This window comes from Phalangium opilio, unplaced genomic scaffold, assembly GCF_054372755.1.
Source record: "Phalangium opilio isolate 3A_F unplaced genomic scaffold, DU_Popi_V2 ptg000087l_1, whole genome shotgun sequence".
NCBI classification, from domain to species: Eukaryota; Metazoa; Arthropoda; class Arachnida; order Opiliones; family Phalangiidae; genus Phalangium; species Phalangium opilio.
Genome location: NW_028324192.1, coordinates 3,830,836 through 3,857,726, shown reverse-complemented (window position 1 = coordinate 3,857,726; position 26,891 = coordinate 3,830,836). Strand labels below are relative to the sequence as shown.

At 46.2% G+C, this 26,891-nt stretch overlaps 5 non-coding genes across 5 annotated transcripts; all 5 read left to right on the top strand.

Moving 5' to 3' along the window:
- Positions 1-9,319: 9,319 nt before the first annotated feature.
- On the top strand, positions 9,320-9,392 carry TRNAS-GCU (transfer RNA serine (anticodon GCU)). The gene has a single exon. It is a non-coding gene; the product is annotated as a tRNA-Ser (tRNA).
- Positions 9,393-11,952: 2,560 nt separating this feature from the next.
- On the top strand, positions 11,953-12,025 carry TRNAS-GCU (transfer RNA serine (anticodon GCU)). Its single transcript has one exon. It is a non-coding gene; the product is annotated as a tRNA-Ser (tRNA).
- Positions 12,026-19,732: 7,707 nt separating this feature from the next.
- TRNAT-GGU (transfer RNA threonine (anticodon GGU)) lies at positions 19,733-19,805 on the top strand. The gene has a single exon. It is a non-coding gene; the product is annotated as a tRNA-Thr (tRNA).
- A 1,521-nt stretch (positions 19,806-21,326) lies between these two features.
- On the top strand, positions 21,327-21,399 carry TRNAT-GGU (transfer RNA threonine (anticodon GGU)). The gene has a single exon. It is a non-coding gene; the product is annotated as a tRNA-Thr (tRNA).
- Positions 21,400-21,620: 221 nt separating this feature from the next.
- Positions 21,621-21,693, top strand: TRNAS-GCU (transfer RNA serine (anticodon GCU)). Its single transcript has one exon. It is a non-coding gene; the product is annotated as a tRNA-Ser (tRNA).
- The last annotated feature ends 5,198 nt before the right edge of the window (positions 21,694-26,891 follow it).

The window sequence follows — 26,891 nt, the reverse complement described above, 5'->3', positions numbered from 1 at the left end:
AAAAAAACTTCGTGGTTTCGAATCTGTGGCCTTCCGAGAGTGAGGCGGATGCGATAACCGCTACACTAAAGATATGTTATTATTTTTAATCGAAAGAGCAGGGTCAAGTAATTAAGCAATACGTGAACAAACAAACCCCTCCATAGAAAATGCATTAGACTATACTTTGCAGGCTCGTAACTCTGTTTCTACTGGAGATACGGGGATGTCCTTTGAGTATGTTATAGTCCAATTTGTCCCCCATCTAACCATACTAAAAACATTGAGCTACGACAAACAGTAGTCGAGTAATTAAGCTAATCGTAAACAAACAAACCCCTCCATAGGAAATGCATTAGACTATACTTTGCAGGCCCATAACTCTGTGTCTACTAGAGATACGGGGATGTCCTTAGGATATGTTATAGTCCAAATTGTCCCCCATCTAACCATACTAAAAACTTTGGGCTACGACAAACAGGGGCCGAGTACTTAAGCAAAACGTAACGAAACAAACCCCCTCCATAGGAAATGCATTAGACCATACTTTGGAGGCTCTTAACTCTGTTTCTACTGGAGATACGGGGAAGTCCTTTGAGTATGTTATAGCCCAATTTGTCCCCCATCTAACCATACTAAAAACATTGAGCTACGAAAAACAGGGGCCGAGTAATTAAGCTAAACGTAAACAAACAACCCGTCCAAAGGAAATGCATTAGACTATGCTTTGCAGGCCCATAACTCTGTGTTTACTAGAGATACGGGGATGTCCTTAGGATATGTTATAGTCCAAATTGTCCCCCATCTAATCATACTAAAAACATTGAGCTACGACAAACAGGGGCCGAGATATTAAGCAAAATGTTCGTCAACTTTGGTATCGTCTCACTTATTTTTATTATGTTACTTATGATTTTTGCACTAAACTTTGGAGGCTCATAACTCTTGTTCTACAAGAGATACTGGGATCTCCTTTGGATATGTTATAGTACTCTTTGCTCCCCATGCAAGGATACTTTAAACCTGAGGCTACCTCAATATCGTCGTCAACTTACTTTTTGTCTCACTTATTGTTAGAAGGTTACTTTTGATTTTTGAAAATAAACTTTGCAGGCTCGTAACTCTGTTTCTACTGGAGATACGGGGATGTCCTTTGAGTATGTTATAGACCAATTTGTCCCCCATCTAGCCATACTAAGAATTAGGGCTTCGACAAACAGTAGTCGAGTAATTAAGCTAATCGTAAACAAACAAACCCCTCAATAGGAAATACATAAGACTAAATTCTGGAGGCTGGTAACTCTGGTTCTACCAGAGATACGGGGATGTAAATAATGTGACCTTGACACAAATGTTCGGATAATTTTAAAAAAAAACTTCGCGGTTTCGAACCTGTGGCCTTCCGGGAGTGAGGCGGATGCGATAACCGCTACACTAAAGATATGTTATTATTTTTAATCGAAAGAACAGGGTCAAGTAATTAAGCAATACGTGAACAAACAAACCCCTCCATAGGAAATGCATTAGACTATGCTTTGCAGGCCCATAACTCTGTGTCTACTAGAGATACCGGGATGTCCTTAGGATATGTTATAGACCAATTTGTCCCCCATCTAGCCATACTAAGAATTAGGGCTACGACAAACAGTAGTCGAGTAATTAAGCTAATCGTAAACAAACAAACCCCTTCATAGGAAATACATTAGACTAAATTTTGGAGGCTCGTAACTCTGGTTCTACTAGAGATACGGGGATGTAAATAATGTGACCTTGACACAAATGTTCGGATAATTATAAAGAAATTTGCATGTTCCAATAAAAAAAAAACTTCGCGGTTTCGAACTTGTGGCCTTCCGGGAGTGAGGCGGATGCGATAACCGCTACACTAAAGATATGTTATTATTTTTAATCGAAAGAACAGGGTCAAGTAATTAAGCAATACGTGAACAAACAAACCCCTCCATAGAAAACGCATTAGACTATACTTTGCAGGCTCGTAACTCTGTTTCGACTGGAGATACGGGGATGTCCTTTGAGTATGTTATAGTCCAATTTGTCCCCCATCTAACCATACTAAAAACATTGAGCTACGACAAACAGTAGTCGAGTAATTAAGCTAATCGTAAACAAACAAACCCCTCCATAGGAAATGCATTAGACTATACTTTGCAGGCCCATAACTCTGTGTCTACTAAAGATAAGGGGATGTCCTTAGGATATGCTATAGTCCAAATTGTCCCCCATCTAACCATACTAAAAATATTGAGCTACGACAAACAAGGGCCGAGATATTAAGCAAAATGTTCGTCAAATGAGTCAAAATGTTGTATCTTGAAGAAGAAAAACATGTGATTTTTTCGGTACACTTTTGAATGCATTTTTTTCTGGAGAAATTTTTGACCGAATTCAGCTTAATTCCCTATAAAACACTCTTTGAAAGTGATTTCATCTCGATTTAACAATAATTAAAAATTTACCTCGATTTTTAATAACATTTTCAAAATCGACGTTTCACGGCCAAAGAAGCATACTTTGAGTATTTCTTCACTATTTTCAAATATGTTCACTGAAGCCATTATTTTTATACTTTTTGCTTTAATTCAAGCAAATGTAACGATATTCAATCAAAAAACTGTTAAAATTAAATTTTTCAATAAGAAATCGTTGTCACGGATTTTGTATCTTGAAGAAGAAAAACATGCGATTTTTTCGGTACTTTTTTGAATGCATTTTTTTCTGGAGAAAAAAGTTTTGACCGAATTCAGCTTAATTCCCTATAAAACACTCAATAAAAGTGATTTCATCTCGATTGAACAATAAATAAAAATGTACCTCGATTTTTAATAACATTTTCAAAATCGACGTTTCACGGCCAAAGAAGCATATTTTGAGTATTTCTTCACTATTTTCAAATATAACCACTGAAACCATTATTTTTATACTTTTTGCTTTAATTCAAGCAATGCAACGATATTCATTCAAAAAACTGTTAAAATTCAATTTTCAATAAGAAATCGTATTCACGGATTTTGTGTCTTGAAGAAGAAAAACCTGCGATTTTTTCGGTACTTTTTTGAATGCTTTTTTTTCTGGAGAAATTTTTTTTCTGGAGATGAAATCACTTTTAATTCGTGTTTTATAGGGAATTAAGCTGAATTCGGTCAAAAAGTTCTCCAGAAAAAAATGCATTCAAAAAAGTACCGAAAAAATCGCAGGTTTTTCTTCTTCAAGACACAAAATCCGTGAATACGATTTCTTATTGAAAATTGAATTTTAACAGTTTTTTGAATGAATATCGTTACATTGCTTGAATTAAAGCAAAAAGTTTAAAAATAATGGTTTCAGTGGTTATATTTGAAAATAGTGAAGAAATACTCAAAATATGCTTCTTTGGCCGTGAAACGTCGATTTTGAAAATGTTATTAAAAATCGAGGTACATTTTTATTTATTGTCCTGACGAACATTTAATTTTTGGGCTTCCGTGGCTCAATGTTAGCGCGTTCGGCTGTTAATCGAAAGGTTGGTGGTTCGAGCCCATCCGGGAGCGGTGTTGTGAGGTCTCAGATGTAGCGTGAAAAGTCAAACTTTTTCCATAATACGTGATAACCATTTATTTTCTGAGCTTCCGTGGCTCAATGGTTAGCGCGTTCGGCTGTTAACCAATTGGTTGGTTTTTCGAGCCTATCCGGGAGAAGTGTTGTGACGTCTCAGATGTAACGTAAAATGTCAGAGTTTTTCCACAATATCTGACGAACATTTAATTTTTGGGCTTGCGTGGCGCAATGGTTAGCGCGTTCAGCTGTTAATCGAAAGGTTGGTGGTTCGAGCCCACCCGGGAGAGGTATTGTTGGGTCTCATATGTAGCGTTAAAAGTCAAAACTTTTCCACAATACGTGACAACCATTTAATTTCTGATCTTCCGTGGCTCAATGGTTAGCGCGTTCGGCTGTTAACCAATAGGTTGGTGGTTCGAGCCCACCCGGGAGCGGTGTTTTTGGATCTCAAATGTAACGTAAATAGCCAAAGTTTTTCCACAATACCTGACGACCATTTAATTTTTGGGCCTCAGTGGCGAATGGTTAGCGCGTTCGGCTGTTAACCGAAAGGTTGGTGGTTCGAGCACATCCGGGAGCGGTGTTGTGAGGTCTCAGAAGGTAAGTAAAAAGTCAAGGTTTTACCTCAATACCTGACGAAAATTTAATTTTTGGGCTACAGTGGCGCAATGGTCAGCGCGTTCAGCTGTTAACCGAAAGGTTGGTGGTTCGAGCCCTCCCGGGAGCGGTGTTGTGACGTCTCAGATGTAACGTAAAATGTCAGAGTTTTTCCAAAACACCTGACGAACATTTAACTTTTGGGCTTCCGTGGCGCAATGGTTAGCGCGTTCAGCTGTTAATCGAAAGGTTGGTGGTTCGAGCCCGCCCGGAAGAGGTATTGTGTGGTCTCAGATGTAGCGTAAAAAGTCAAAACTTTTCCACAATACGTGACAACCATTTAATTTCTGAGCTTCCGTGGCTCAATGGTTAGCGCGTTCGGCTGTTAATCGAAAGGTTGGTGGTTCGAGCCCATCCGGGAGCGGTATTGTGAGGTCTCAGATGTAGCGTGAAAAGTCAAACTTTTTCCAGAATACCTGACGACCATTTAATTTTTGGGCTTCCGTGGCGCAATAATTAGCGCGTTCAGCTGTTAATCGAAAGGTTGGTGGTTCGAGCCCACCCGGGAGCGGTGTTGTGGGATCTCAAATGTAACGTAGAAAGCCAAAGTTTTTCCACAATACCTGACGACCATTTAATTTTTGGGCTTCCGGGGCGCAATGGTTAGCGCGTTCAGCTGTTATTCAAAAGACTGGTGGTTTGAGCCCTTTCGGGAGCGGTGTTGTGAGGTCTCAGATGTGACGTAAAAAGTCAAGGTTTTTCCACAATACCTGACGACCATTTAATTTTTGAGCTTCCGTGGCGCAATGTTTAGCGCGTTCTTCTGTTAATCGAAAGGTTGGTGGTTCGAGCCCACCCGGGAGAGGTGTTGTGGGGTCTCAGATGTAGCGTAAAAAGTCAAAACTTTTCCACAATACGTGACAACGATTTAATTTCTGAGCTTCCGTGGCTCAATGTTTAGCGCGTTTGGCTGTTAGCCAATAGGTTGGTGGTTCGAGCCCACCCGGGAGCGGTGTTGTGGGGTCTCAAATGTAACGTAGAAAGCCAAAGTTTTTCCACAATACCTGACGACCATTTAATTTCTGAGCTTCCGTGGCTCAATGGTTAGCGCGTTCGGCTGTTAACCAATAGTTTGGTAGTTCGAGCCCATCCGGGAGCGGTGTTGTGAGGTCTCAGATGTGACGTAAAAAGTCAAGGTTTTTCCACAATACCTGACGACCATTTAATTTTTGAGCTTCCGTGGCGCAATGGTTAGCGCGTTCTTCTGTTAATCGAAAGGTTGGTGGTTCGAGCCCACCCGGGAGAGGTGTTGTGGGGTCTCAGATGTAGCGTAAAAAGTCAAAACTTTTCCACAATACGTGACAACGATTTAATTTCTGAGCTTCCGTGGCTCAATGGTTAGCGCGTTCGGCTGTTAACCAATAGGTTGGTGGTTCGAGCCCACCCGGGAGCGGTGTTTTTGGATCTCAAATGTAACGTAAATAGCCAAAGTTTTTCCACAATACCTGACGACCATTTAATTTTTGGGCCTCAGTGGCGAATGGTTAGCGCGTTTGGCTGTTAACAGAAAGTTTGGTGGTTCGAGCACACCCGGGAGCGGTGCTATGAGGTCTCAGATGTTACGTAAAAAGTCAAAGTTTTTCCACAATACCGGACGACCATTTAATTTCAGAGCTTCCGTGGCTCAATGGCTAGCGCTTTCGGCTTTTAACCGAAATTTTGGTTTTTCGAGCCCATCCGGGAGCGTTTTGTGAGGTCTCAGATGTAACGTAAAAAGTCAGAGTTTTTCCACAATACATGACGACCATTTAATATTTAGGCTTCCGTGGCGCAATGGTTAGCGCGTTCAGCTGCTATTCAAAAGACTGGTGGTTTGAGCCCTCCCGGGAGCGGTGTTGTGACGTCTTGAATGTAACGTAAAATGTCAGAGTTTTTCCACAATACCTGACGAACATTTAATTTTTGGGCTTCCTTGGCGTAATAATTAGCGCGTTCAGCTGTTAATCGAAAGGTTGGTGGTTCGAGCCCACCCGGAAGAGGTTTTGTGGGGTCTCAGATGTAGCGTAAAATGTCAAAACTTTTCCACAATACGTAACAACCTTTTAATTTCTGAGCTTCCGTGGCTCAATGCTTAGCGCGTTCGGCTGTTAGCCAATAGGTTGGTGGTTCGAGCCCACCCGGGAGCGGTGTTGTGGGATCTCAAATGTAACGTAGAAAGCCAAAGTTTTTCCACAATACCTGACGACCATTTATTTTTTGGGCTTCCTTGGCGCAATGGTTAGCGCGTTCGGCTGTTAACCGAAAGGTTGGTGGTTCGAGCCCAACCGAGAGAGGTGTTGTAGGGTCTCAGATGTAACGTAATAAGTCATAACTTATCCACAATACGTGACAACCATTTAATTTCTGAGCTTCCGTGGCTCAATGGTTAGCGCGTTCGGCTGTTAACCAATAGGTTGGTGGTTCGAGCCCACCCAGGAGCGGTGGTGTGGGATCTCAAATGTAACGTAGAAAGCCAAAGTTTTGCCACAATACCTGACGACCATTAAATTTTTGGGCTTCCTTGGCGCAATGGTTAGCGCGTTCGGCTGTTAACCGAAAGGTTGGTGGTTCGAGCCCAACCGGAATAGGTGTTGTGATGTCTCAGGTGTGACGTAAAAAGCCAAGGTTTTTTCCACAACACCTGACGACCATTTAATTTTTGGGCTTCCGTGGCGCAATGGTTAGCGCGTTCGGCTTTTAACCAATAGGTTGGTGGTTCGAGCCCATCCGGGAGCGGTGTAGTGAGGTCTCAGATGTAACGTAAAATGTCAGAGTTTTTCCACAATACCTGACGAACATTTAATTTTTGGGCTTCCGTGCCGCAATGACTAGCGCGTTCAGCTGTTAATCGAAAGGTTGAAGGTTCGAGCCCACCCGGGAGAGGTGTTGTGGGGTCTCAGATGTAGCGTAAAAAGTTAAAACTTTTCCACAATACGTGAAAACCATTTAATTTCTGAGCTTCCGTGGCTCAATGGTTAGCGCGTTCGGCTGTTAACCAATAGGTTGGTGGATCGAGCCCATCCGGGAGCGGTGTTGTGACGTCTCAGATGTGACGTAAAAAGTCAAGGTTTTTCCACAATACCGGACGACCATTTAAATTTTGGGCTTCCGTGGCGCAATCGTTAGCGCGTTCGGCTGTTAACAGAAAGGTTGGTGGTTCGAGCACACCCGGGAGCGGTGCTATGAGGTCTCAGATGTTACGTAAAAAGTCAAAGTTTTTCCACAATACCGGACGACCATTTAATTTTTGGGCTTCCGTGGTGCAATGGTTAGCGCGTTCAGCTGCTATTCAAAAGACTGGAGGTTTGAGCCCTCCCGGGAGCGGTGTTGTGACGTCTCAGATGTAACATAAAATGTCAGAGTTTTTCCACAATACCTGACGAACATTGAAATTTTGGGCTTCCGTGGCGCAATGGTTAGCGCGTTCAGCTGTTAATCGAAAGGTTGGTGGTTCGAGCCCACCCGAGAGAGGTGTTGTGGGGTCTCAGATGTGCCGTAAAAAGTCAAAACTTTTCCACAATACGTGACAACCATTTAATTTCTGAGCTTTCGTGGCTCAATGGTTAGCGCGTTCGGCTGTTAGCCAATAGGTTGGTGGTTCGAGCCCACCCGGGAGCGGTGTTGTGTGATCTCAAATGTAACGTAGAAAGCCAAAATTTTTCCACAATACCTGACGACCATTTAATTTTTGGGCTTCCGTGGCGCAATGGTTAGCACGTTCGGCTGTTAACCAATAGGTTGGTGGTTCGAGCCCATCCGGGAGCGGTGTTGTGAGGTCTCAGATGTGACGTTAAAAGTCAAGGTTTTCCACATTACCTGACAACCATTTAATTTCTGAGCTTCCGTGGCTCAATGGTTAGCGCGTTCGGCTGTTAACCAATAGGTTGGTGGTTCGAGCCCACCCGGGAGCGGTGTTGTGGGATATGAAATGTAACGTAGAAAGCCAAAGTTTTTGCACAATAAATGACGACCATTTAATTTTTGGGCTTCCGTGGCGCAATGGTTAGCGCGTTCGGCTGTTAACCAATAGGTTGGTGGTTCGACCCCATCCGGGAGCGGTGTTGTGAGGTCTCAGATGTGACGTAAAAAGTCAAGGTTTTTACATAATACCTGACGAGCATGTAACTTTTGGGCTTCCGTGGCGCAATGGTTAGCGCGCTCGGCTGTTAACCAATAGGTTGGTGGTTCGAGCCCACCCGGGAGCGGTGTTGTGTGATCTCAAATGTAACGTAGAAAGCCAAAGTTTTTCCACAATACCTGACGACCATTTAATTTTTGGGCTTCCGTGGCGCAATGGTTAGCGCGTTCAGCTGCTATTCAAAAGACTGGTGGTTTGAGCTCTCCCGGGAGCGGTGTTGTGACGTCTCAAATGTAACATAAAATGTCAGAGTTTTTCCACAATACCTGTCGAACATTGAATTTTTGGGCTTCCGTGGCGCAATGGTTAGCGCGTTCAGCTGTTAATCGAGAGGTTGGTGGTACGAGCCCACCCGGGAGAGGTGTTGTGTAGCGTAAAAAGTCAAAACTTTTCCACAATACGTGACAACCATTTAATTTCTGGGCTTCCGTGGCTCAATGATTAGCGCGTTCGGCTGTTAACCAATAGGTTTGTGGTTCGAGCCCATCCGGGATGCGGTGTTGTGAGGTCTCAGATGTAACGTAAAATGTCTGAGTTTTTCACAATACCTGACGAACATTTAACTTTTGGGCTTCCGTGGCGCAATGATTAGCGCGTTCAGCTGTTAATCGAAAGGTTCAAGGTTCGAGCCCACCCGGGAGAGGTGTTGTGGGGTCTCATATGTAGCGTAAAAAGTCAAAACTTATCCACAATACGTGACAATCATTTAATTTCTGAGCTTCCGTGGCTCAATGGTTAGCGCGTTCGGCTGTTAACCAATAGGTTGGTGGTTCGAGCTCATCCGGGAGCGGTGTTGTGAGGTCTCAGATGTGACGTAGAAAGCCAAAGTTTTTCCACAATACCTGACGACCATTTAATTTTTGGGCTTCCGTGGCTCAATGGTTGGCGCGTTTGGCTGTTAACCAATAGGTTGGTGGTTCGAGCCCATCCGGGAGCGGTGTTGTGTGATCTCAAATGTAACGTAGAAAGCCAAAGTTTTTCCACAATAAATGACGACCATTTAATTTTTGGGCTTCCGTGGCGCAATGGTTAGCGCGTTCGGCTGCTAACCAATAGGTTGGTGGTTCGACCCCATCCGGGAGCGCTGTTGTGAGGTTTCAGATTTGACGTAAAAAATCAAGGTTTTTACACAATACCTGACGAGCATTTAACTTATGGGCTTCCGTGGCGCAATGGTTAGCGCGTTCGGCTGTTAACCAATAGGTTGGTGGTTCGAGCCCATCCGGGAGCGGTGTTGTGAGGTCTCAGATGTGACGTAAAAAGTCAAGGCTTTTACACAGTACCTGACGAGCATTTAACATTTGGGCTTCCGTGGCGCAATGTTTAGCGCGTTCGGCTGTTAACCAATAGGTTGGTGGTTCGAGCCCATCCGGGAGCGGTGTTGTGAGGTCTCAGATGTGACGTAAAAAGTCAAGGTTTTTACACAATACCTGACGAGCATTTAACTTTTGGGCTTCCGTGGCGCAATGTTTAGCGCGTTCGGCTGTTAACCAATAGGTTGGTGGTTCGAGCCCATCCGGGAGCGGTGTTGTGAGGTCTCAGATGTGACGTAAAAAGTCAAGGTTTTTACACAATACCTGACGGGCATTTAAATTTTGGGCTTCCTTGGCGCAATGGTTAGCGCGTTCGGCTGTTAACCAATAGGTTGGTGGTTCGAGCCCATCCGGGAGCGGTGTTGTGAGGTCTCAGATGTGACGTAAAAAGTCAAGGTTTTTCCACAATACCTGACGAGCATTTAATTTTTGGGCTTCCGTGGCGCGTTCGGCTGTTAACCAATAGGTTGGTGGTTCGAGCCCACCCGGGAGCGGTGTTGTGGGATCTCAAATGTAACGTAGAAAGCCAAAGTTTTTCCACAATACGTGACGACCATTTAATTTCTGAGCTTCCGTGGCTCAATGGTTAGCGCGTTCGGCTGTTAACCAATAGGTTGGTGGTTCGAGCCCATCCGGGAGCGGTGTTGTGAGGTCTCAGATGTGACGTAAAAAGTCAAGGTTTTTCCACAATACCTGACGAACATTTAATTTTTGGGCTTTCATGGCGCAATGGTTAGCGCGTTCGGCTGTTAACCGAAAGGTTGGTGGTTCGAGCCCACCCGGGAGCGGCGTTGTGGGATCTCAAATGTAACGTAGAAAGCCAAAGTTTTTCCACAATACCTGACGATCATTTAATTTTTGGGCTTCCGTGGCGCAATGGTTAGGGCGTTCGGCTGTTAACCATTAGGTTGGTGGTTCGAGCCCACCCGGGCGCGGTGTTGTGGGATCTCAAACGTAACGTAGAAAGCCAATGTTTTTCCACAATACCTGACGACCATTTAATTTTTGGGCCTCCGTGGCGCAATGATTAGCGCGTTCAGCTGTTAATCGAAAGGTTGAAGGTTCGTGCCCACCCGAGAGAGGTGTTGTGGGGTCTCAGATGTAGCGTAAAAAGTCAAGGTTTTTACACAATACCTGACGGGCATTTAAATTTTGGGCTTCCTTGGCGCAATGGTTAGCGCGTTCGGCTGTTAACCAATAGGTTGGTGGTTCGAGCCCACCCGGGAGCGGTGTTGTGTGATCTCAAATGTAACGTAGAAAGCCAAAATTTTTCCACAATACCTGACGACCATTTAATTTTTGGGCTTCCGTGGCGCAATGGTTAGCGCGTTCAGCTGTTAATCGAGAGGTTGGTGGCTCGAGCCCACCCGGGAGCGGTGTTGTGTGATCTCAAATGTAACGTAGAAAGCCAAAATTTTTCCACAATACCTGACGAACATTGAATTTTTGGGCTTCCGTGGCGCAATGGTTAGCGCGTTCAGCTGTTAATCGAGAGGTTGGTGGTACGAGCCCACCCGGGAGAGGTGTTGTGGGGTCTCAGATGTAGCGTAAAAAGTCAAGGTTTTTACACAATACCTGACGAGCATTTAATTTTTAGCTTCCGTGGCGCAATGGTTAGCGCGTTCAGCAGTTAACAAATAAGTTAGTGGTTCGAGCCCACCCGGGAGCGGCGTTGTGGGATCTCAAACGTAACGTAGAAAGCCAAAGTTTTTCCACAATACCTGACGACCATTTAATTTTTGGGCTTCCGTGGCGCAATGGTTAACGCGTTCGGCTGTTAACCAATAGGTTGGTGGTTCGAGCCCATCCGGGAGCGGTGTTGTGAGGTCTCAGAAGTGACGTAAAAAGTCAAGGTTTTTCCACAATACCTGACGAACATTTAATTTTTGGGCTTCCATGGCGCAATGGTTAGCGCGTTCGGCTGTTAACCGAATGGTTGGTGGTTCGAGCCCAACCGTGAGAGGTGTTGAAGGGTCTCAGATGTAACGTAATAAGTCATAACTTATCCACAATACCTGACAACCATTTAGTCTCTGAGCTTCCGTGGCTCAATGGTTAGCGCGTTCGGCTGTTAACCAATAGGTTGGTGGTTCGAGCCCATCCGGGAGCGGTGTTGTGAGGTCTCAGATGTGACGTAGAAAGCCAAAGTTTTTCCACAATACCTGACGACCATTTAATTTTTGGGCTTCCGTGGCTCAATGGTTGGCGCGTTTGGCTGTTAACCAATAGGTTGGTGGTTCGAGCCCATCCGGGAGCGGTGTTGTGTGATCTCAAATGTAACGTAGAAAGCCAAAGTTTTTCCACAATAAATGACGACCATTTAATTTTTGGGCTTCCGTGGCGCAATGGTTAGCGCGTTCGGCTGCTAACCAATAGGTTGGTGGTTCGACCCCATCCGGGAGCGCTGTTGTGAGGTTTCAGATTTGACGTAAAAAATCAAGGTTTTTACACAATACCTGACGATCATTTAACTTATGGGCTTCCGTGGCGCAATGGTTAGCGCGTTCGGCTGTTAACCAATAGGTTGGTGGTTCGAGCCCATCCGGGAGCGGTGTTGTGAGGTCTCAGATGTGACGTAAAAAGTCAAGGCTTTTACACAATACCTGACGAGCATTTAACATTTGGGCTTCCGTGGCGCAATGTTTAGCGCGTTCGGCTGTTAACCAATAGGTTGGTGGTTCGAGCCCATCCGGGAGCGGTGTTGTGAGGTCTCAGATGTGACGTAAAAAGTCAAGGTTTTTACACAATACCTGACGAGCATTTAACTTTTGGGCTTCCGTGGCGCAATGTTTAGCGCGTTCGGCTGTTAACCAATAGGTTGGTGGTTCGAGCCCATCCGGGAGCGGTGTTGTGAGGTCTCAGATGTGACGTAAAAAGTCAAGGTTTTTACACAATACCTGACGGGCATTTAAATTTTGGGCTTCCTTGGCGCAATGGTTAGCGCGTTCGGCTGTTAACCAATAGGTTGGTGGTTCGAGCCCATCCGGGAGCGGTGTTGTGAGGTCTCAGATGTGACGTAAAAAGTCAAGGTTTTTCCACAATACCTGACGAGCATTTAATTTTTGGGCTTCCGTGGCGCGTTCGGCTGTTAACCAATAGGTTGGTGGTTCGAGCCCACCCGGGAGCGGTGTTGTGGGATCTCAAATGTAACGTAGAAAGCCAAAGTTTTTCCACAATACGTGACGACCATTTAATTTCTGAGCTTCCGTGGCTCAATGGTTAGCGCGTTCGGCTGTTAACCAATAGGTTGGTGGTTCGAGCCCATCCGGGAGCGGTGTTGTGAGGTCTCAGATGTGACGTAAAAAGTCAAGGTTTTTCCACAATACCTGACGAACATTTAATTTTTGGGCTTCCATGGCGCAATGGTTAGCGCGTTCGGCTGTTAACCGAAAGGTTGGTGGTTCGAGCCCACCCGGGAGCGGCGTTGTGGGATCTCAAATGTAACGTAGAAAGCCAAAGTTTTTCCACAATACCTGACGATCATTTAATTTTTGGGCTTCCGTGGCGCAATGGTTAGGGCGTTCGGCTGTTAACCATTAGGTTGGTGGTTCGAGCCCACCCGGGCGCGGTGTTGTGGGATCTCAAACGTAACGTAGAAAGCCAATGTTTTTCCACAATACCTGACGACCATTTAATTTTTGGGCTTCCGTGGCGCAATGATTAGCGCGTTCAGCTGTTAATCGAAAGGTTGAAGGTTCGTGCCCACCCGAGAGAGGTGTTGTGGGGTCTCAGATGTAGCGTAAAAAGTCAAGGTTTTTACACAATACCTGACGGGCATTTAAATTTTGGGCTTCCTTGGCGCAATGGTTAGCGCGTTCGGCTGTTAACCAATAGGTTGGTGGTTCGAGCCCACCCGGGAGCGGTGTTGTGTGATCTCAAATGTAACGTAGAAAGCCAAAATTTTTCCACAATACCTGACGACCATTTAATTTTTGGGCTTCCGTGGCGCAATGGTTAGCGCGTTCAGCTGTTAATCGAGAGGTTGGTGGTTCGAGCCCACCCGGGAGCGGTGTTGTGTGATCTCAAATGTAACGTAGAAAGCCAAAATTTTTCCACAATACCTGACGAACATTGAATTTTTGGGCTTCCGTGGCGCAATGGTTAGCGCGTTCAGCTGTTAATCGAGATGTTGGTGGTACGAGCCCACCCGGGAGAGGTGTTGTGGGGTCTCAGATGTAGCGTAAAAAGTCAAGGTTTTTACACAATACCTGACGAGCATTTAATTTTTAGCTTCCGTGGCGCAATGGTTAGCGCGTTCAGCAGTTAACAAATAAGTTAGTGGTTCGAGCCCACCCGGGAGCGGCGTTGTGGGATCTCAAACGTAACGTAGAAAGCCAAAGTTTTTCCACAATACCTGACGACCATTTAATTTTTGGGCTTCCGTGGCGCAATGGTTAACGCGTTCGGCTGTTAACCAATAGGTTGGTGGTTCGAGCCCACCCGGGAGCGGTGTTGTGGGATCTCAAATGTAACGTAGAAAGCCAAAGTTTTTCCACAATACGTGACGACCATTTAATTTCTGAGCTTCCGTGGCTCAATGGTTAGCGCGTTCGGCTGTTAACCAATAGGTTGGTGGTTCGAGCCCATCCGGGAGCGGTGTTGTGAGGTCTCAGAAGTGACGTAAAAAGTCAAGGTTTTTCCACAATACCTGACGAACATTTAATTTTTGGGCTTCCATGGCGCAATGGTTAGCGCGTTCGGCTGTTAACCGAATGGTTGGTGGTTCGAGCCCAACCGTGAGAGGTGTTGAAGGGTCTCAGATGTAACGTAATAAGTCATAACTTATCCACAATACCTGACAACCATTTAGTCTCTGAGCTTCCGTGGCTCAATGGTTAGCGCGTTCGGCTGTTAACCAATAGGTTGGTGGTTCGAGCCCATCCGGGAGCGGTGTTGTGAGGTCTTAGATGTAACGTAAAATGTCAGAGTTTTTCCACAATACCTGACGAACATTTAATTTTTGGGCTTCCGTGGCGCAATGGTTAGCGCGTTCGGCTGTTAACCAATAGGTTGGTTGTTCGAGCCCATCCGGGAGCGGTGTTGTGAGGTCTCAGATTTAACGTAAAATGTCAGAGTTTTTCCACAATACCTGACGAACATTTAATTTTTGGGCTTCCTTGGCGCAATTATTAGCGCGTTCAACTGTTAATCGAAAGGCTGGTGGTTCAAGCCCACCCGGAAGAGGTGTTGTGGGGTCTCAGATGTAGCGTAAAAAGTCAAAACTTATCCACAATACGTGACAACCATTTAATTTCTGAGATTCCGTGGCCCAATGGTTAGCGCGTTCGGCTGTTAACCAATAGGTTGGTGGTTCGAGCCCACCCGGGAACGGTGGTGTGGGATCTCAAATGTAACGTAGAAAGCCAAAGTTTTGCCACAATACCTGACGACCATTTATTTTTTGGGCTTCCTTGGCGCAATGGTTAGCGCGTTCGGCTGTTAACCGAAAGGTTGGTGGTTCGAGACCAACCGAGAGAGGTGTTGTAGGGTCTCAGATGTAACGTAATAAGTCATAACTTATCCACAACACCTGACAACCATTTAATCTCTGAGCTTCCGTGGCTCAATGGTTAGCGCGTTCGGCTGTTAACCAATAGGTTGGTGGTTCGAGCCCATCCGGGAGCGGTGTTGTGAGGTCTCAGATGTGACGTAAAAAGTCAAGGTTTTTCCACAATACCTGACAAGCATTTAATTTTTGGGCTTCCGTGGCGCGTTCGGCTGTTAACCAATGGGTTGGTGGTTCGAGCCCACCCGGGAGCGGTGTTGTGGGATCTCAAATGTAACGTAAAATGTCAGAGTTTTTCCACAATACCTGACGAACATTTAATTTTTGGGCTTCCGTGGCGCAATGGTTAGCGCGTTCGGCTGTTAACCAATAGGTTGGTGGTTCGAGCCCATCCGGGAGCGGTGTTGTGAGGTCTCAGATGTGACGTAAAAAGTCAAGGTTTTTACACAATACCTGACGAGCATTTAATTTTTAGCTTCCGTGGCGCAATGGTTAGCGCGTTCAGCAGTTAACAAATAAGTTAGTGGTTCGAGCCCACCCGGGAGCGGCGTTGTGGGATCTCAAACGTAACGTAGAAAGCCAAAGTTTTTCCACAATACCTGACGACCATTTAATTTTTGGGCTTCCGTGGCGCAATGGTTAACGCGTTCGGCTGTTAACCAATAGGTTGGTGGTTCGAGCCCACCCGGGAGCGGTGTTGTGGGATCTCAAATGTAACGTAGAAAGCCAAAGTTTTTCCACAATACGTGACGACCATTTAATTTCTGAGCTTCCGTGGCTCAAAGGTTAGCGCGTTCGGCTGTTAACTAATAGGTGTGTGGTTCGAGCCCATCCGGGAGCGGTGTTGTGACGTCTCAGATGTGATGTAAAAAGTCAAGGTTTTTTCCACAACACCTGACGACCATTTAAATTTTGGGCTTCCGTGGCGCAATGGTTAGCGCGTTCGGCTGTTAACCAATAGGTTGGTGGTTCGAGCCCATCCGGGAGCGGTGTTGTGAGGTCTCAGATGTGACGTAAAAAGTCAAGGTTTTTACACAATACCTGACGAGCATTTAACTTTGGGCTTCCGTGGCTCAATGGTTAGCGCGTTCGGCTGTTAACCAATAGGTTGGTGGTTCAAGCCCATCCGGGAGCGGTATTGTGACGTCTCAGATGTGACGTTAAAAGTCAAGGTTTTTCCAAAATATACTTGTATGTTTAGAATTTTTGTCCTAGTAAAGTACTCTTGGGTATGGTCTCTAAATGATAAGTTATATATTGATCTAATTGCCCTTTTTTGTAGGATATGTATCCTGTTTTGATTAGCTTTTGTTGTGTTGCCCCAGAATTGTATTCCATAAGATAGCACCGAATTAAATAATGCGTGGTATATTTCAATTAGAATATTTTATTTAGGTGTTTACACAATACCTGACGAGCATTTAACTTTGGGCTTCCGTGGCTCAATGGTTAGCGCGTTCGGCTGTTAACCAATAGGTTGGTGGTTCGAGCCCATCCGGGAGCGGTGATGTGACGTTAAAAGTCAAGGTTTTTCCAAAATACCTGACGACCATTTAATTTTTGGGCTTCCGTGGCGCAATGGTTAGCAGGTTCAGCTGCTATTCAAAAGACTGGTGGTTTGAGCTCTCCCGGGAGCGGTGTTGTGACGTCTCAAATGTAACATAAAATGTCAGAGTTTTTCCACGATACCTGTCGAACATTGAATTTTTGGGCTTCCGTGGCGCAATGGTTAGCGCGTTCGGCTGTTAACCAATAGGTTGGTTGTTCGAGCTCATCCGGGAGCGGTGTTGTGAGGTCTCAGATGTGACGTAAAAAGTCAAGGCTTTTACGCAAAACCTGACGAGCATTTAATTTCTGAGCATCCGTGGCTCAATGGTTAGCGCGTTCGGTTGTTAACCAATAGTTTGGTAGTTCGAGCCCATCCGGGAGCGGTGTTGTGAGGTCTCAGATGTGACGTAAAAAGTCAAGGTTTTTACGCAAAACCTGACGAGCATTTAATTTTTGGGCTTCCGTGGCGCAATGGTTAGCGCGTTCTGCTGTTGACCCATAGGTTGGTGGTTCGAGCCCACCCGGGAGCGGTGTTGTGGGATCTCAAATGTAACGTAGAAAGCCAAAGTTTTTCCACAACACCTGACGACCATTTAATTTCTGAGCTTCCGTGGCTCAATGGTTAGCGCGTTCAGCTGTTAATCGAAAGGTTGGTGGTTGTGGGGTCTCAAATGTAACGTAGAAAGCCAAAGTTTTTCCACAATACCTGACAACCATTTAATTTCTGAGCTTCCGTGGCTCAATGGTTAGCGCGTTCGGCTGTTAGCCAATAGGTTGGTGCTTCAAGCATACCCGGGAGCGGTGTTGTGGGATCTCGAATGTAACGTAGAAAGCCAAAGTTTTTCCACAATACCTGACGACCATTTTATTTTCGGGCTTCCGTGGCGCAATGGTTAGCGCGTTCGGCTGTTAACCGAAAGGTTGGTGGTTCAAGCCCATCCGGGAGCGGTGTTGTGACGTCTCAGATGTTACGTAAAAAGTCAAGGTTTTTCCACAATACCTGACGACCATTTAATTTTTGGGCTTCCGTGGCTCAATGGTTAGCGCGTTCGGCTGTTAACCAATAGGTTGGTGGTTCGAGGCCACCCGGGAGCGGTGTTGTGGGATCTCACATGTAACGTAGAAAGCCAAAGTTTTTCCACAATACCTGACGTTCATTTAATTTTTGGGCTTCCGTGGCGCAATGGTTAGCGCGTTCGGCTGTTAACCGAAAGGTTGGTGGTTCAAGCCCACCCGGGAGCGGTGTTGTGGGATCACGAATGTAACGTAGAAAGCCAAAGTGCTTCCAGAATACCTGACGACCATTTAATTTTTGGGCTTCCGTGGCGCAATAATTAGCGCGTTCAGCTGTTAATCGAAAGGTTGGTGGTTCGAGCCCACCCGAGAGAGGTGTTGTGGGGTCTCAGATGTCGCGTAAAAAGTCAAAACTTTTCCACAATACGTGACAACCATTTAATTTCTGAGCTTTCGTGGCTCAATGGTTAGCGCGTTCGGCTGTTAGCCAATAGGTTGGTGGTTCGAGCCCACCCGGGAGCGGTGTTGTGGGATCTCAAATGTAACGTAGAAAGCCAAAGTTTTTCCACAATACCTGACGACCATTTAATTTTTGGGCTTCCGGGGCGCAATGGTTAGAGCGTTCTTCTGTTAATCGAAAGGTTGGTGGTTCGAGCCCACCCGGGAGAGGTGTTGTGGGGTCTCAGATGTAGCGTAAAAAGTCAAAACTTTTCCACAATACGTGACAACGATTTAATTTCTGAGCTTCCGTGGCTCAATGTTTAGCGCGTTCGGCTGTTAGCCAATAGGTTGGTGGTTCGAGCCCACCCGGGAGCGGTGTTGTGGGATCTCAAATGTAACGTAGAAAGCCAAAGTTTTTCCACAATACCTGACGACCATTTAATTTCTGAGCATCCGTGGCTCAATGGTTAGCGCGTTCGGCTGTTAACCAATAGTTTGGTAGTTCGAGCCCATCCGGGAGCGGTGTTGTGAGGTCTCAGATGTGACGTAAAAAGTCAAGGTTTTTCCACAATACCTGACGACCATTTAATTTTTGGGCTTCCGTGGCGCAATGATTAGCGCGTTCAGCTGTTAATCGAAAGGTTGAAGGTTCGAGCCCACCCGGGAGAGGTGTTGTGGGGTCTCATATGTAGCGTAAAAAGTCAAAACTTATCCACAATACGTGACAATCATTTAATTTCTGAGCTTCCGTGGCTCAATGGTTAGCGCGTTCGGCTGTTAACCAATAGGTTGGTGGTTCGAGCTCATCCGGGAGCGGTGTTGTGAGGTCTCAGATGTGACGTAAAAAGTCTAGGTTTTTACGCAAAACCTGACGAGCATTTGATTTTTGGGCTTCCGTGGCGCAATGGTTAGCGCGTTCTGCTGTTGACCCATAGGTTGGTGGTTCGAGCCCACCCGGGAGCGGTGTTGTGGGATCTCAAATGTAACGTAGAAAGCCAAAGTTTTTCCACAATACCTGACGACCATTTAATTTCTGAGCTTCCGTGGCTCAATGGTTAGCGCGTTCAGCTGTTAATCGAAAGGCTGGTGGTTGTGGGGTCTCAAATGTAACGTAGAAAGCCAAAGTTTTTCCACAATACCTGACAACCATTTAATTTCTGAGCTTCCGTGGCTCAATGGTTAGCGCGTTCGGCTGTTAGCCAATAGGTTGGCGCTTCAAGCATACCCGGGAGCGGTGTTGTGGGATCTCGAATGTAACGTAGAAAGCCAAAGTTTTTCCACAATACCTGACGACCATTTAGTTTTTGGGCTTCCGTGGCGCAATGGTTAGCGCGTTCGGCTGTTAACCGAAAGGTTGATGGTTCAAGCCCATCCGGGAGCGGTGTTGTGACGTCTCAGATGTTACGTAAAAAGTCAAGGTTTTTCCACAATACCTGACGACCATTTAATTTTTGGGCTTCCATGGCTCAATGGTTAGCGCGTTCGGCTGTTAACCAATAGGTTGGTGGTTCGAGGCCACCCGGGAGCGGTGTTGTGGGATCTCACATGTAACGTAGAAAGGCAAAGTTTTTCCACAATACCTGACGACCATTTAATTTTTGGGCTTCCGTGGCGCAATGGTTAGCGCGTTCGGCTGGTAACCGAAAGGTTGGTGGTTCAAGCCCACCCGGGAGCGGTGTTGTGGGATCACGAATGTAACGTAGAAAGCCAAAGTTTTTCCAGAATACCTGACGACCATTTAATTTTTGGGCTTCCGTGGCGCAATAATTAGCGCGTTCAGCTGTTAATCGAAAGGTTGGTGGTTCGAGCCCACCCGAGAGAGGTGTTGTGGGGTCTCAGATGTGCCGTAAAAAGTCAAAACTTTTCCACAATACGTGACAACCATTTAATTTCTGAGCTTTCGTGGCTCAATGGTTAGCGCGTTCGGCTGTTAGCCAATAGGTTGGTGGTTCGAGCCCACCCGGGAGCGGTGTTGTGGGATCTCAAATGTAACGTAGAAAGCCAAAGTTTTTCCACAATACCTGACGACCATTTAATTTCTGAGCATCCGTGGCTCAATGGTTAGCGCAATCGGCTGTTAACCAATAGTTTGGTAGTTCGAGCCCATCCGGGAGCGGTGTTGTGAGGTCTCAGATGTGACGTAAAAAGTCAAGGTTTTTCCACAATACCTGACGACCATTTAATTTTTGGGCTTCCGTGGCGCAATGATTAGCGCGTTCAGCTGTTAATCGAAAGGTTGAAGGTTCGAGCCCACCCGGGAGAGGTGTTGTGGGGTCTCATATGTAGCGTAAAAAGTCAAAACTTGTCCACAATACGTGACAATCATTTAATTTCTGAGCTTCCGTGGCTCAATGGTTAGCGCGTTCGGCTGTTAACCAATAGGTTGGTGGTTCGAGCTCATCCGGGAGCGGTGTTGTGAGGTCTCAGATGTGACGTAAAAAGTCTAGGTTTTTACGCAAAACCTGACGAGCATTTAATTTTTGGGCTTCCGTGGCGCAATGGTTAGCGCGTTCTGCTGTTGACCCATAGGTTGGTGGTTCGAGCCCACCCGGGAGCGGTGTTGTGGGATCTCAAATGTAACGTAGAAAGCCAAAGTTTTTCCACAATACCTGACGACCATTTAATTTCTGAGCTTCCGTGGCTCAATGGTTAGCGCGTTCAGCTGTTAATCGAAAGGCTGGTGGTTGTGGGGTCTCAAATGTAACGTAGAAAGCCAAAGTTTTTCCACAATACCTGACAACCATTTAATTTCTGAGCTTCCGTGGCTCAATGGTTAGCGCGTTCGGCTGTTAGCCAATAGGTTGGCGCTTCAAGCATACCCGGGAGCGGTGTTGTGGGATCTCGAATGTAACGTAGAAAGCCAAAGTTTTTCCACAATACCTGACGACCATTTAGTTTTTGGGCTTCCGTGGCGCAATGGTTAGCGCGTTCGGCTGTTAACCGAAAGGTTGATGGTTCAAGCCCATCCGGGAGCGGTGTTGTGACGTCTCAGATGTTACGTAAAAAGTCAAGGTTTTTCCACAATACCTGACGACCATTTAATTTTTGGGCTTCCATGGCTCAATGGTTAGCGCGTTCGGCTGTTAACCAATAGGTTGGTGGTTCGAGGCCACCCGGGAGCGGTGTTGTGGGATCTCACATGTAACGTAGAAAGCCAAAGTTTTTCCACAATACCTGACGACCATTTAATTTTTGGGCTTCCGTGGCGCAATGGTTAGCGCGTTCGGCTGGTAACCGAAAGGTTGGTGGTTCAAGCCCACCCGGGAGCGGTGTTGTGGGATCACGAATGTAACGTAGAAAGCCAAAGTTTTTCCAGAATACCTGACGACCATTTAATTTTTGGGCTTCCGTGGCGCAATAATTAGCGCGTTCAGCTGTTAATCGAAAGGTTGGTGGTTCGAGCCCACCCGAGAGAGGTGTTGTGGGGTCTCAGATGTGCCGTAAAAAGTCAAAACTTTTCCACAATACGTGACAACCATTTAATTTTTGGGCTTCCGTGGCGCAATGGTTAGCGCGTTCGGCTGCTAACCAATAGGTTGGTGGTTCGACCCCATCCGGGAGCGCTGTTGTGAGGTTTCAGATTTGACGTAAAAAATCAAGGTTTTTACACAATACCTGACGATCATTTAACTTATGGGCTTCCGTGGCGCAATGGTTAGCGCGTTCGGCTGTTAACCAATAGGTTGGTGGTTCGAGCCCATCCGGGAGCGGTGTTGTGAGGTCTCAGATGTGACGTAAAAAGTCAAGGCTTTTACACAATACCTGACGAGCATTTAACATTTGGGCTTCCGTGGCGCAATGTTTAGCGCGTTCGGCTGTTAACCAATAGGTTGGTGGTTCGAGCCCATCCGGGAGCGGTGTTGTGAGGTCTCAGATGTGACGTAAAAAGTCAAGGTTTTTACACAATACCTGACGAGCATTTAACTTTTGGGCTTCCGTGGCGCAATGTTTAGCGCGTTCGGCTGTTAACCAATAGGTTGGTGGTTCGAGCCCATCCCGGAGCGGTGTTGTGAGGTCTCAGATGTGACGTAAAAAGTCAAGGTTTTTACACAATACCTGACGGGCATTTAAATTTTGGGCTTCCTTGGCGCAATGGTTAGCGCGTTCGGCTGTTAACCAATAGGTTGGTGGTTCGAGCCCATCCGGGAGCGGTGTTGTGAGGTCTCAGATGTGACGTAAAAAGTCAAGGTTTTTCCACAATACCTGACGAGCATTTAATTTTTGGGCTTCCGTGGCGCGTTCGGCTGTTAACCAATAGGTTGGTGGTTCGAGCCCACCCGGGAGCGGTGTTGTGGGATCTCAAATGTAACGTAGAAAGCCAAAGTTTTTCCACAATACGTGACGACCATTTAATTTCTGAGCTTCCGTGGCTCAATGGTTAGCGCGTTCGGCTGTTAACCAATAGGTTGGTGGTTCGAGCCCATCCGGGAGCGGTGTTGTGAGGTCTCAGATGTGACGTAAAAAGTCAAGGTTTTTCCACAATACCTGACGAACATTTAATTTTTGGGCTTCCATGGCGCAATGGTTAGCGCGTTCGGCTGTTAACCGAAAGGTTGGTGGTTCGAGCCCACCCGGGAGCGGCGTTGTGGGATCTCAAATGTAACGTAGAAAGCCAAAGTTTTTCCACAATACCTGACGATCATTTAATTTTTGGGCTTCCGTGGCGCAATGATTAGGGCGTTCGGCTGTTAACCATTAGGTTGGTGGTTCGAGCCCACCCGGGCGCGGTGTTGTGGGATCTCAAACGTAACGTAGAAAGCCAATGTTTTTCCACAATACCTGACGACCATTTAATTTTTGGGCTTCCGTGGCGCAATGATTAGCGCGTTCAGCTGTTAATCGAAAGGTTGAAGGTTCGTGCCCACCCGAGAGAGGTGTTGTGGGGTCTCAGATGTAGCGTAAAAAGTCAAGGTTTTTACACAATACCTGACGGGCATTTAAATTTTGGGCTTCCTTGGCGCAATGGTTAGCGCGTTCGGCTGTTAACCAATAGGTTGGTGGTTCGAGCCCACCCGGGAGCGGTGTTGTGTGATCTCAAATGTAACGTAGAAAGCCAAAATTTTTCCACAATACCTGACGACCATTTAATTTTTGGGCTTCCGTGGCGCAATGGTTAGCGCGTTCAGCTGTTAATCGAGAGGTTGGTGGTTCGAGCCCACCCGGGAGCGGTGTTGTGTGATCTCAAACGTAACGTAGAAAGCCAAAGTTTTTCCACAATACCTGACGACCATTTAATTTTTGGGCTTCCGTGGCGCAATGGTTAACGCGTTCGGCTGTTAACCAATAGGTTGGTGGTTCGAGCCCACCCGGGAGCGGTGTTGTGGGATCTCAAATGTAACGTAGAAAGCCAAAGTTTTTCCACAATACGTGACGACCATTTTATTTCTGAGCTTCCGTGGCTCAATGGTTAGCGCGTTCGGCTGTTAACCAATAGGTTGGTGGTTCGAGCCCATCCGGGAGCGGTGTTGTGAGGTCTCAGAAGTGACGTAAAAAGTCAAGGTTTTTCCACAATACCTGACGAACATTTAATTTTTGGGCTTCCATGGCGCAATGGTTAGCGCGTTCGGCTGTTAACCGAATGGTTGGTGGTTCGAGCCCAACCGTGAGAGGTGTTGAAGGGTCTCAGATGTAACGTAATAAGTCATAACTTATCCACAATACCTGACAACCATTTAGTCTCTGAGCTTCCGTGGCTCAATGGTTAGCGCGTTCGGCTGTTAACCAATAGGTTGGTGGTTCGAGCCCATCCGGGAGCGGTGTTGTGAGGTCTTAGATGTAACGTAAAATGTCAGAGTTTTTCCACAATACCTGACGAACATTTAATTTTTGGGCTTCCGTGGCGCAATGGTTAGCGCGTTCGGCTGTTAACCAATAGGTTGGTTGTTCGAGCCCATCCGGGAGCGGTGTTGTGAGGTCTCAGATTTAACGTAAAATGTCAGAGTTTTTCCACAATACCTGACGAACATTTAATTTTTGGGCTTCCTTGGCGCAATTATTAGCGCGTTCAACTGTTAATCGAAAGGCTGTTGGTTCAAGCCCACCCGGAAGAGGTGTTGTGGGGTCTCAGATGTAGCGTAAAAAGTCAAAACTTATCCACAATACGTGACAACCATTTAATTTCTGAGATTCCGTGGCCCAATGGTTAGCGCGTTCGGCTGTTAACCAATAGGTTGGTGGTTCGAGCCCACCCGGGAACGGTGGTGTGGGATCTCAAATGTAACGTAGAAAGCCAAAGTTTTGCCACAATACCTGACGACCATTTATTTTTTGGGCTTCCTTGGCGCAATGGTTAGCGCGTTCGGCTGTTAACCGAAAGGTTGGTGGTTCGAGACCAACCGAGAGAGGTGTTGTAGGGTCTCAGATGTAACGTAATAAGTCATAACTTATCCACAACACCTGACAACCATTTAATCTCTGAGCTTCCGTGGCTCAATGGTTAGCGCGTTCGGCTGTTAACCAATAGGTTGGTGGTTCGAGCCCATCCGGGAGCGGTGTTGTGAGGTCTCAGATGTGACGTAAAAAGTCAAGGTTTTTCCACAATACCTGACAAGCATTTAATTTTTGGGCTTCCGTGGCGCGTTCGGCTGTTAACCAATGGGTTGGTGGTTCGAGCCCACCCGGGAGCGGTGTTGTGGGATCTCAAATGTAACGTAAAATGTCAGAGTTTTTCCACAATACCTGACGAACATTTAATTTTTGGGCTTCCGTGGCGCAATGGTTAGCGCGTTCGGCTGTTAACCAATAGGTTGGTGGTTCGAGCCCATCCGGGAGCGGTGTTGTGAGGTCTCAGATGTGACGTAAAAAGTCAAGGTTTTTACACAATACCTGACGAGCATTTAATTTTTAGCTTCCGTGGCGCAATGGTTAGCGCGTTCAGCAGTTAACAAATAAGTTAGTGGTTCGAGCCCACCCGGGAGCGGCGTTGTGGGATCTCAAACGTAACGTAGAAAGCCAAAGTTTTTCCACAATACCTGACGACCATTTAATTTTTGGGCTTCCGTGGCGCAATGGTTAACGCGTTCGGCTGTTAACCAATAGGTTGGTGGTTCGAGCCCACCCGGGAGCGGTGTTGTGGGATCTCAAATGTAACGTAGAAAGCCAAAGTTTTTCCACAATACGTGACGACCATTTAATTTCTGAGCTTCCGTGGCTCAAAGGTTAGCGCGTTCGGCTGTTAACTAATAGGTGTGTGGTTCGAGCCCATCCGGGAGCGGTGTTGTGACGTCTCAGATGTGATGTAAAAAGTCAAGGTTTTTTCCACAACACCTGACGACCATTTAAATTTTGGGCTTCCGTGGCGCAATGGTTAGCGCGTTCGGCTGTTAACCAATAGGTTGGTGGTTCGAGCCCATCCGGGAGCGGTGTTGTGAGGTCTCAGATGTGACGTAAAAAGTCAAGGTTTTTACACAATACCTGACGAGCATTTAACTTTGGGCTTCCGTGGCTCAATGGTTAGCGCGTTCGGCTGTTAACCAATAGGTTGGTGGTTCAAGCCCATCCGGGAGCGGTATTGTGACGTCTCAGATGTGACGTTAAAAGTCAAGGTTTTTCCAAAATATACTTGTATGTTTAGAATTTTTGTCCTAGTAAAGTACTCTTGGGTATGGTCTCTAAATGATAAGTTATATATTGATCTAATTGCCCTTTTTTGTAGGATATGTATCCTGTTTTGATTAGCTTTTGTTGTGTTGCCCCAGAATTGTATTCCATAAGATAGCACCGAATTAAATAATGCGTGGTATATTTCAATTAGAATATTTTATTTAGGTGTTTACACAATACCTGACGAGCATTTAACTTTGGGCTTCCGTGGCTCAATGGTTAGCGCGTTCGGCTGTTAACCAATAGGTTGGTGGTTCGAGCCCATCCGGGAGCGGTGATGTGACGTTAAAAGTCAAGGTTTTTCCAAAATACCTGACGACCATTTAATTTTTGGGCTTCCGTGGCGCAATGGTTTGCAGGTTCAGCTGCTATTCAAAAGACTGGTGGTTTGAGCTCTCCCGGGAGCGGTGTTGTGACGTCTCAAATGTAACATAAAATGTCAGAGTTTTTCCACGATACCTGTCGAACATTGAATTTTTGGGCTTCCGTGGCGCAATGGTTAGCGCGTTCGGCTGTTAACCAATAGGTTGGTTGTTCGAGCTCATCCGGGAGCGGTGTTGTGAGGTCTCAGATGTGACGTAAAAAGTCAAGGCTTTTACGCAAAACCTGACGAGCATTTAATTTCTGAGCATCCGTGGCTCAATGGTTAGCGCGTTCGGTTGTTAACCAATAGTTTGGTAGTTCGAGCCCATCCGGGAGCGGTGTTGTGAGGTCTCAGATGTGACGTAAAAAGTCAAGGTTTTTACGCAAAACCTGACGAGCATTTAATTTTTGGGCTTCCGTGGCGCAATGGTTAGCGCGTTCTGCTGTTGACCCATAGGTTGGTGGTTCGAGCCCACCCGGGAGCGGTGTTGTGGGATCTCAAATGTAACGTAGAAAGCCAAAGTTTTTCCACAACACCTGACGACCATTTAATTTCTGAGCTTCCGTGGCTCAATGGTTAGCGCGTTCAGCTGTTAATCGAAAGGTTGGTGGTTGTGGGGTCTCAAATGTAACGTAGAAAGCCAAAGTTTTTCCACAATACCTGACAACCATTTAATTTCTGAGCTTCCGTGGCTCAATGGTTAGCGCGTTCGGCTGTTAGCCAATAGGTTGGTGCTTCAAGCATACCCGGGAGCGGTGTTGTGGGATCTCGAATGTAACGTAGAAAGCCAAAGTT